The 11,024-nt window shown below is 28.0% G+C and overlaps 1 long non-coding RNA gene across 1 annotated transcript in view; it reads right to left on the bottom strand.

Moving 5' to 3' along the window:
* Positions 1 to 9,434: 9,434 nt before the first annotated feature.
* LOC149031542 (uncharacterized) overlaps positions 9,435 to 11,024 on the bottom strand; it is a 59,001-nt gene continuing 57,411 nt past the window's right edge. The window contains exon 3 of the long non-coding RNA XR_016177652.1: positions 9,435 to 9,447. This is a non-coding gene — a long non-coding RNA (uncharacterized LOC149031542). The remainder of the gene's footprint in view (positions 9,448 to 11,024) is intronic.

Here is an 11,024-nt window from a genome sequence, read left to right as displayed (position 1 = left end):
TTATACAGAGAATTGACGTAAGTATTATACTCGTGTAAATATCGACGTGAGTTTATTTAACGATTGTATATAATAATTATTTACAAATTATTTTAATAACCATAACCTCTTACACGACGATCTTCCCCCCCCTCCTCTTTCTTATTCGTAAATCTAAATTTGAGTAACGATAAGTGAGGTTAGGGAAATCGTCATGATGTATCAAGTATCCATCTTGAATTTAATTTTCAAATTTTTATCTTCGATTCGATTTTTTCGAAATATTTCATCGATTTCTTGTCTAATTTTTTTACTTTTTCATCTTTATTTTTTTTTTTAATCTTTTTTTTTTTTACTTTTATTCTATTCAATCGTTTCCGCGTAAATTCTATTTTTTAAATATAGTACCATTTCTTTTTTTTTTTTTTTGTTGCGAATTTATTTTCGGTGTTCGTAGATCACAGCGCGCGTTTCAGACTTCCATTGCGTTTAAATAGAAATTAGACCGTGTTTGTGTGCGACTTTCCTACCCCTTCAAATATATTTTTTTCTTCCGTTCTCATCGTTAGGATCCCTATCGAGACCTTTCTCATTTTTTTTCTTTCAACTATATCATCCCTTTTTTTTTATAGTCCAAGGATAATATGTTAAATCAACACGTTTCCCATTTTAAATTGTTTCATCAACGTGGATCAACGAACGCGTAGAGGGTGTAATGGGATGGGGTTGGGTGATGTGGGTGATTTTTTTTTTCGGGAACATTGAATTATTATTAGAAAATAATCTTATCGATCGTACGTAGAATATTTGCAAACACGCTTACGAGAGACGTTATTATAAATTTTAATTATTTACAATTCATTTTTTATTTTTTTTTTTTCTCTCTCTCTCTCTCTCTCTCTCTCTCTCTCTCTCTCGTATCATTGCAATCGTAGAGACCGGAAAAAAAACAAAAAATCTCGTAGAATTTGTTCTACTTTCATATGTGTATGTGTCCGTTCTCTTCTTCTTCTTCCTCCTTCCAAATTATTTCTCACAAAAGCACACCTTATATATGAATCATTTTCTATTTTTATTTTATTCTTCATTTTTCAATCTTTCATCTACAAAGATTTTTATTTGGACCTTCATTTGAATTGATTAGTTATTTCTTGTTCCTTTTTTTTTTATTTAAGTACGAACGGTATTTACGATTTAAAAAAAAAATACTAACCATAGTAAGGACTATTAATTGTAAAAGAAATAATATATATATATATAATAAATAATAGAACACAAAAAAGTGACGACGAATAAGTACAGTAACCGCAATAATAAAAATATAATAATAATAATAATAATAATAATAATTATTATTATTATTATTATTATTATCTAATAACTTGTATGTATATATAAAACATCGATGTAAAAGAAACATAAAAGGAAAAAAATTAAATTAAAAAACAGCAGAGTTCGTACTAAAATGTGTACATGATTGAAATCAATACCACTTTGTTGATTATGTGTGTGTATATTTCGTATATATATAATATACTTTCATTCACGAACGAACACACACTCGTTTATATTCTATCTCTCATTCTCTCTCTTTTTTTGTCAGTCTCTTTCGGAAATAAACACAACGAAGGACACGTGTTACCATTTAACCATAGATTGTCCTCGCAGGATTCCGATTAGTATCGAGCTGAATGATGAGTCAAGAACTAATTTCTAAACTTCATATTCCGGAAGCTCGTCGTACATATGTCTCCTTATTGGTTATAATTATCATCGTCTTTGGCGATTTTATTCTTGGAGAATAAAAGAAAATCAAAGAAAAAAAGAAACAAAACTTGTATGAGTGTAACTCGTGTGTGTAAAAGAACGAAAACCAAATTGTTTTGAATTAAAAAAAGAAAAAGAAATTCATCGAAATTTCATTTTAAGAGAAAGGGGCTTTGTTGCACTTAGGGTTTGTCAAAAACTACATCCCCCTTGAAGTGTAGTAGGTAGTAGTAGTAGTTGTAGCAGCAACAGGCGTCGAATCCAACCAATCACTGGTGGATAATTTAACCAACCAACCAACACACCAATCAGCATGACGTTGTGTATCAACAGTAGTAGTCAAACTAGTTGAACAATTTAGACTTATCAATCATCATAATCCTTTCAGGATGAAGAAGGTGGCCAAGAAGAAGATGTTGTTGTGGTTGTTGTTGTTGGTAATGGTGGTAATGGTGGTAATGGTGGTGGTGGTGGTGGTAATGGTAATGATAATAATGTTGGTTCATCGTAAGGGCCAGGTTGGTCCAAGTTGGACGGAGGTCAGGGTAGGCCAAATCCGCAAAAGGGTGCGACCGGTCGATCGTCAACGACGAGCCTTGGCGGTGATGGTAGCCGAGGTGGTCGCTTCCTCAACGGGGCCATCAGCGACCTCTACAAGGAATCCTTAGCGAACAATGTTTCCCTGTGCTTGGTGCGTATATGCGTGCGTAGGGTGTCGATCCTGCTGTAGGTGTTTGGACAGTAAGGGCAGAGTGACCTTTGGGCCGTGTGCCTGTGGAAGTGGTGCCACCTATTGGTCACCTGTTTACCGCAAGCCCGGCATCTCCATAGGGCCGGACTACCAAGTGATCCAGCGAACATCTCGTGATATGAAAGACCCACCGGTACGATCGGCATCGTACCTGCAAAACCCATAACACGAGCCTTTTCATTCTCTCCCTCTCTTTCTCTCTCTTTTTCTCTCACTTGATTGTTTGATTTCTTTGTTTTATTCTCATTCATACACATGCTCATAAAACACCTCGTTAACCTGTATGTAAGGTATACGTAATCGTATAACCTTTATTCCTCTTCTTTTTCTTCTTTTTCTTCTTCGCTTTTTGCTTTGTTTTTTACAGGTAACCCTTTTATCATTTGGAATCTTATAACACGGTTTAACCCTTATCGATCTTAAGTCACCTAGTAAGTAACTTACAAACAAAAATATATGTTACTAATAATTAAATAATTAAATAATTTCATATGTTTGTAATATACTACTTCAAAAAAAAAAAAAAATCTGCCGTGTTATAGGAAGGGTTACCTGTTTTTTAATTAATATATTGTTAATCGATTTTAATCATTTTTGAATCATCATCATTGTTGAACAATTTTTTACTAACAATTTACAATTTCTTACATAATCAATTATTATTTCATAATTGGATATGAAAATGTGAAATAATATATTATAAATAAAACATTTTTTTTCTTTTATATACAAATAAATTGTATTTTTTAATATTTAATTATTCATTTGAATACTTTTGACTACTACGTTAGTTATAGAATGACTCAAGAAAGTATTTGAACACTTATTAGTACATTCAATAAAAATTATGTATTTTCTGACCGATTAGTTACGGTAAATAATTTTCAATTTTAAACATCGAACAAAGGACAGTTTATGAAAAAATAATGCTAATTTGTTATTGACTTTTTATCTTTATACATTTATTTTATTGTATTTTAAATTTTGTTCTTGTGACTGTTAACGATCGCATTAGAAATGAAAAAAAAAAACAACAAAAAATTAGAAGACATCACAAATTGTTGTTGACGCCTTACATGTAAAAACACAGACATATAAATATATATTTACATATATATATATATATATATATATATATATATATATATATATATATATATACATACATACATATGTAAATATATAAATTAGTATATAGGCTTATTTTATCATGCAAAATAAGAAATTAAGAAATGAATAATAAAGAATAATTGAAAGATCAAAACATAATCTAGAAATTTGACATAAAATTGCAATCGAGGTATTTTTATAGTGATTGACATAATATTGCATGTGATAAACAAGTAAGAGAAAATAATAATAATAATAATAGTAATAATAATAAACACACATCCTTTATTTGCGCAGACATCCCTCCATTTTCGCTGGACCTTCATCATCATCATCATCATCATCATCATTATCATCATAATCATTATCATAATCATGGGCATTTATTTCGTAATCATTGATAACAATTATTGCATTGAAAATTTTGTTCTTTTTTTAAGTTTTAATTTTTTAATTTTTTTATTTCAATGAATTTTTCTTCGCGTTAATATTTTTCGTCGACTAATATTTATAAGTAACATTTTGAAATAATCGATTTTACTTTTCGTTGACATGTTTTGAAACGAACACAACACGTACGTACGTACCATTTTATGTTTTTCATAATGACTCTCATTTACCGTGTATATAAGGTGCATTAGGGGTGCAAGCTACGAGCTTTATTTTTTTTTTTCTACCGTGTTCCACATGTTTTCATAAACAACGATATTTAAACAAGAAAAAAAAAAATAAAAAATAAAAAACGGTCTAATAAATTTGTTCTTACGAGACCTCCTCCTCCTCCTCTACCCCTCGTAATGAAGACCATAACTTATTGTTATATGTTAATTTTAACAAATACATTTTACAATATTTTTAAATCTTAGATATATCAATCGTTAAAATATGAAATAGGTTATGTTAATGAATAAGTTAATTTTAAAAAAAAAACAAACAAAAAAAACACACGAATCTCTCGAATTCGCATGAGATTTTGAAATCAATAAAGTTAATTAAAATTAGTAATCGAAATTCGAGCAATTTCAATGTGAAAAGGGTTTTAACGTATAGGTCATAAAGTAGTACAAAAGGGTACTTAAAAAACTGCTTAAAATTTTCATAAGGAAACTTAACCTACATTACGTAGTATATATTATATTATTGCTCACAATGAATTTTTTCTCTTATCTGTGTGTTAAATACTTACTACATAAACTCAATGAATTTTCTATGTTTCCATATATGTATGTATAATATGTATACATAGGATGAAGACACCAATCGTCAACCAATGTGCAAGAAATTGACTATTTGTCACTAAAACTTGAAAAATAAGCTTTCTTTAAGTATTGGCCTTTGAAAAACAAATGCGATAAATGAGCTACGTCATTTACCAATGCGATGTTATTGTACGTTTTGCTTATTGTTTATTACGATTGTTTATTATAAATACGAACGATTAACCCTTTGACTGCAAGGCGTGCGCTCTCGAACGAATCCTATGAACGACGTGCAACTGATGCAGTGATTGACTTCTCGTTAATGTTTATTATTTTCGTGTAACACAATTATTTTTGAAAAATGTCCTTTGTTATATGACGTCCAAAGTTCAAAGAATATCCTCACACATTGGGACCTACTATTCAATAAAAATGCAAAAAGTTACCACTATTTAAGATGAAAATTTCTGTTAACTGGTCTTCCACTGATGCCTTCACTTTAATATGTATGCATGTATGTATGTATGTATGTATGTATGTGGCATATATTTATGTATTACATGAATTAAACAAAAGTACGAGTTCATTTCATACCATGAAAAGACACTAACACAAGTTTATTGTACGAATATTATTTCTTCCAATCTTTTAACTCTTTTAATGGAATACTTTCTATCTCTCTCTTTGTCCCTCTTTCCTTCTCTCTTTCTCTTTCTTTTACTATCTTTCATTAGAAAGATTAGAATCATGTAATTTGTTCAATCCGTTAATTAAAGGTTCAACCGTCAAAGATATCTTATTACTTTAATGTGTTTTATTTGGAATGATTAATTTGTACTATTCAATTTATGAACTTCTTAAAAACATCGTAGTAATACATTTTATTATTATTATTATTTTTTTTTTAACAATATTAAAGAAAATTCATGATTTAAATTAACTAATGTAACGAAGTTTCTTAATTATTTAATGTTATATTAATTAATTATTATAATAATTTGAATAATTTTGTAATCATTTAAAATGTTATTAATATAATCGAAGAAGAAAATTTGTATTCGTTTAAATTTTTTTGTAAACATATTTGTTCTTCTATACACGAGATTTGGATAGTTTTAAAGAAAACTTTCAAAGTAAAAGATTTTCATATCTGTCTCTCTGTCAGTATATATATGAGTATATATGTGTGTGTGTGTGTTAATTTATTCGTTGTGATTCTATTAAAAATAATGATATAGATAATTAAAACAATATATTTCTATTAATTCTAATCGATAAAATTAAATGAAATATTTTGTTGTTGTCTTTTTCTTACATGTTAAAAGCTTTTTAGAAATTATACAGGTCACTTAAACTTCTTTTCCTCTTTCACTCTCTCTCTCTCTCTTTCTTTTTTTTTTCTCTCAATTCATGGATTATTCGCAGAATTATAATAAATTCACAATTAATTTATAATTTTAACTTAATTTAAAAGAGTTAAAAAGAAATTTTATATTTGATACATTAATTTTTTTTTAATTTTTTAAGTTCAATTAAGATACTATAATGTGATTATTATATAATATTAATATTATATTAATTATATAATATATAATAATATATATAATATATATAATATAAAAATATAAATAATATATATATAATAATATATTATAATATTATTATTTATAATTATTATATAATATTATATTAATAAATATATTATAATATATTATTCAAAAATAAATCGGCGAAAAATCCATGCCCATTTTTTTAAATCATCCTACAAACAACACATTTTATTATTTTTCTCTCTCTCTCTCTCTCTCTCTCTCTCTCTCTCATTCTTTTACAATGTAAATTACAAACTTAAATCATTACCTACGAAAATTTGAGTAAACAAACTTAAAAAAAAAAAACGATATATTTATATTATTATATTATTCTGTAGAACAGGTAGCAGCATTTATTTATATTATGTGCAATAAAATTATTTATTTTTTCTAGTTTTCTCATATATCGTCCTTCTTAACTTTATGGTGTTTTTTGTTCGCATTATTTTATTTTGTTCTTTTAGTAAAAAAAAAAAAAAGAAAAGAAAAAAAAAACAGAAAACAAAGAAAAAATTAATAAACTTTTCATATAATTCTTCGAAATAGTTTTTTTTTTTTTTTTTTACGTTTTTTTCTTTTTTCTTTTTCTTTGTTTACTTGTACTTATTTTCCTTTGTTATTCCCTTTTTTCGATTTTATTACGCGTTTAAAGAGGATTACCATAAATCTAGAAAATAGATCGCCTTTTTTTTCTTTCTAAAACTATAGCAGTTTTTTTTTATTTTCTTACATTTTTTACCCACTCGTTTTCTTTTTCTTTCTTTCCTTCTCAAATGCACACACACACACACACATACACAGATCGAACATACATATCAGACTCACGCACGCACATTACGTACACGCATAAGCATACGCATACACATACACATACATAAACAGTATCATCTCGTAGCATGGAATTGACAAAGTTCTTTAAACGTTCAAAAGTATGCGGGCTCGTTCGTGCTAAGGGAAAAAACACGAAAGGGGTTGAACATTTGCAATTGAGGAAACAAAAATAATCATTTTAAAATATTATGAAAATATTATGACAAGTGGTTTCATACTCGACTATGAACTACGAACAAAATGTTACTTTCTTCTTTTGGATTATGTTCCTAGGGAATTTAACTTTCGTAAGAGTCGAGTGTTTCGAATTTTTATTTCTTTTCTTTTTCTAAAAACAATTTGTGGTGGTGGTGGTTGTTGTTTTTTTTTCTTCTTCCCCCCCCCTCCAAACGAGTTTTGTGCCAAATGTATGTTTCTTAGTTTTTTTTTCTTTTTCTTTTTTTTTTTTTAATTTTTACATAAATTCTTTTATTATATATATATCTATATATTTATATAAACTATATAATTTTTTTTTTTTTTTCTATAAACAGGCCGCATTATTTTAATTTGTAACACGATGTGATGTGTGCGCGTTTGTTTGTTTTTCTAAAGAATAATTTAAATAATTCACATTAATATGATGTGACAAAAATTCATTATTGAGATACTTTGGCATTGGAATAATGTTAGTTAATCCTAGATAATTAGATAATCCTAGATAAAAATAGATAACAATGTGATAACTTACAAATTAACGGTAAGGGATTTCTTTCGTTACGTACGCAAGAAAAAAAAATCAAAATATCGGAATCGTTTAAAGTATACACTTTAAGTAAAAGCGAAAGAAAATAATAATTAATTAATAATAATAATAATAATTAGAATAAAAATAAAAGTAATGAGTTATTATTTACAATCATAGATTAGTATTAAATCGAAGAGTTTGAAACTTTCTGAAAATAAAAAAATAAAATAAAAACAAAAACAAAAACTGTAATATATCAGGCATTGATCAAAAATACGAATTACGTTTTGAAAGACATTAATATAAGATTAAACTATAATTTGTCTAAATAAAGAAAAAAGAAAAGAAAACAAAATAATAAATTTGCAATAGAATTATATTGAAAAAAAAAAAGAAAAAATAATCTAATTGCTAACGTAAATATTTTGAGAAGATGTTAAATTTTTCTTTTCTTTTCCTTTTTTCTCTCACTCTCACTCTCTCTCTCTCTCTCTCTCTCTCGCTCCCTCACTCTTTCAATTAGTCACTTACACTCTCTCTTACACACACACACACTTTCTAAAAAGGTGTCTGTCTGTCTTAATATCGCAATTAGTAATAATTAATATAATAATCGTAATCGTAAATGAAATCTAACAAAAAAATTAGGCTTTTCGTTATAATAATAGTAATAATAATAATAATGATAATAATAATAATAATAATAATAATAGTAATGTCAAGAATTTTGATCTTGCTATCGCGCGTGTGCAGAAGTACGCGCGTGTTTCGTACGAGTGTGCGTGAGCAAGGTGTCGCTCCGCGTGTAAACAGCTGGGCAGAGAGGGCAAGCATATTTTCCAGGAAAGTGGACGTAATAGTGATTGCGCACGTTCGTCACTACCTTACCGCACAACGAGCACCGCCTCCTTTCGTCGCTGTTACTCTGTCTCTCAAATATCTGTGATATCCGCCAATTTTTCAGCTCTGCAACAACAGAAACGACAGTGTCAGCAAGGACCCCAACTTCACACCCTATTCCCCTCTCTCTCTCTCTTTCTTTCATTTTTATGTTTCTTTTCCTAATTTTAATTTCTCATTCTTACCCCCTCACTCTCTCTCTCTCTCAAATATCTGTGATATTCACCATTTATTCAGCTCTGCAACAACAGAAACGACAGTGTCAGCAAGGACCCCAACTTCACACCCTATTCCCCTCTCTCTCTCTCTCTCTCTCTCTTTCATTTTTATTTTTCTTTTCTTTTCCTAATTTTAACCCTTAACGCTCCGACGGTATATTGTGGTTATCTACTAGCAATTCCAATTTGTTCTACAATTGGAATAAAGCGCCAGTACATCGATGGTGCCTGGGAGGCACACTTGGAGTAGAACGCTGTTCGTTGATGGTGCCTGGGAGGCACACTTGGAGCGTTAAGGGTTAATATTTCATGCTCACCCTCTCTCTCTCTCTCTCTCTCTCAAATATCTATGATATTCACCAATTTTTCAGCTCTGCAACAATAGAAACGACAGGGTCAGCAAGGACCCCAACTTCACACTCAATTCCCCTCTCTCTTTCTCTTTCTTTTATTTTTGTATCTTTTCCTAATTTTATCATTCACATTAACATTATTTCATCCCTTATTTCTCATTCATACTATTTCTCTCTCTTTCTCTCTCTTTTATACTCATTTTCATCATATACTAATTATTACTTTCGTTTACGTTCTTTATCACATTCTTTTTCTCTCTTTATTCTTCCATTCACAATTCTCATTCTTTCTCACTTTATCTTTCATTCACAACTCTCATTCTTTCTCACTTTATTACTTCATTTACAGTCCTCATTCTTTCTCACTCTTCTACTTTGATCATTTTCACATTTTAACAAAATTTCATAGCCTTTATTTATCATTCACACATACTACTTTGTATTTTCTCTCTCATTATCTTTTTTGTTTTGTTTTCATTAATTCTGTCATTAAAATCATCAGATTTGAATCAATTATACATTCTTTCATTCTTTCTGTCTTTCTTTACCTTTCATTCAAATCACTTGTCTATATTTCCAATCGTCTTTTCTTTTCCTTTCATTCAAATCACTGTTAATTCGATATATATCACTTCCCTTATCTGTTTTCACCACTCATTCAAATCACTTTTATTAATTCGATCTCCCCTAGCAATTTTTTTACTTTCTCTGTAATTTTATTTTTCATTTTTTTTTCTTTTTTTTTTTTGTAAACAGCATGCATTCATGTTATTACACTATCGCAAATTTCGCTCGTGTGCGTGTAAGGATACGTGACGCTTTCTTTTTTTACTTTTCTTTTTTACGGACGATATATATATATGTAATTAGTATGTAGACAGACACCTTTTTTTTTAAATTCAAGAAAAAAAGCAAAAGAAAAAAGAAATAAAAAGCCCCTTTTTTATATTTAAAATACAATTTATTAATAACCAAGGGAAAAAAATTGTTAATAGATTAAAAAAATGTTCGCTTATATTTTGAAGAGAAACAACAACTCTCTTCTCTTCTCTCTCTCTCTCTCTCTCTCTCTCTCGTTTAAATATTATATAATAGTTTATTTATTATATATATATATAATAAAATATACAAAATATATAATAAAATATTATATATTAAATTATATATTATATTGTATAGATTGATTATATATATTTTTTTATATTTATATATATATTATTCAATATATGTAAATATATAAAATAAACACATAATAAAATATATAAATATATTAAACTTTATATATTTAAATTAATTATTATAATATATATATATATATTTTTTTTTGTATATAATTTAATTTTCGTCGATTATAACATTTTTATATATATTATATTTATATATTATTATTTTATTTTTATTTTCACGTAGATTACAATTTTTCTTCCACAAATTGCGTAGTAGTCAAATTTCTTCATGTCATTTTCAGCAGATATTAATATCCGTTGCTCGTGTGTTTCATGTTGAATAGACGTCCTCTTCCAAATGTGTGTGTGTAATAGGGGTGAGTAAAAAATCAGAGCTACAATGATTTATAAATTTGACTAATAACAAAAAA

The sequence above is a fragment of the Polistes dominula genome, unplaced genomic scaffold (assembly GCF_049000335.1).
Source record: "Polistes dominula isolate Pdom_NZ unplaced genomic scaffold, Pdom_raw_medaka contig_17, whole genome shotgun sequence".
NCBI classification, from domain to species: domain Eukaryota; kingdom Metazoa; phylum Arthropoda; class Insecta; order Hymenoptera; family Vespidae; genus Polistes; species Polistes dominula.
Note: the sequence above shows the minus strand (reverse complement) of the source record. Positions and strands in the feature narration are given on the sequence as shown.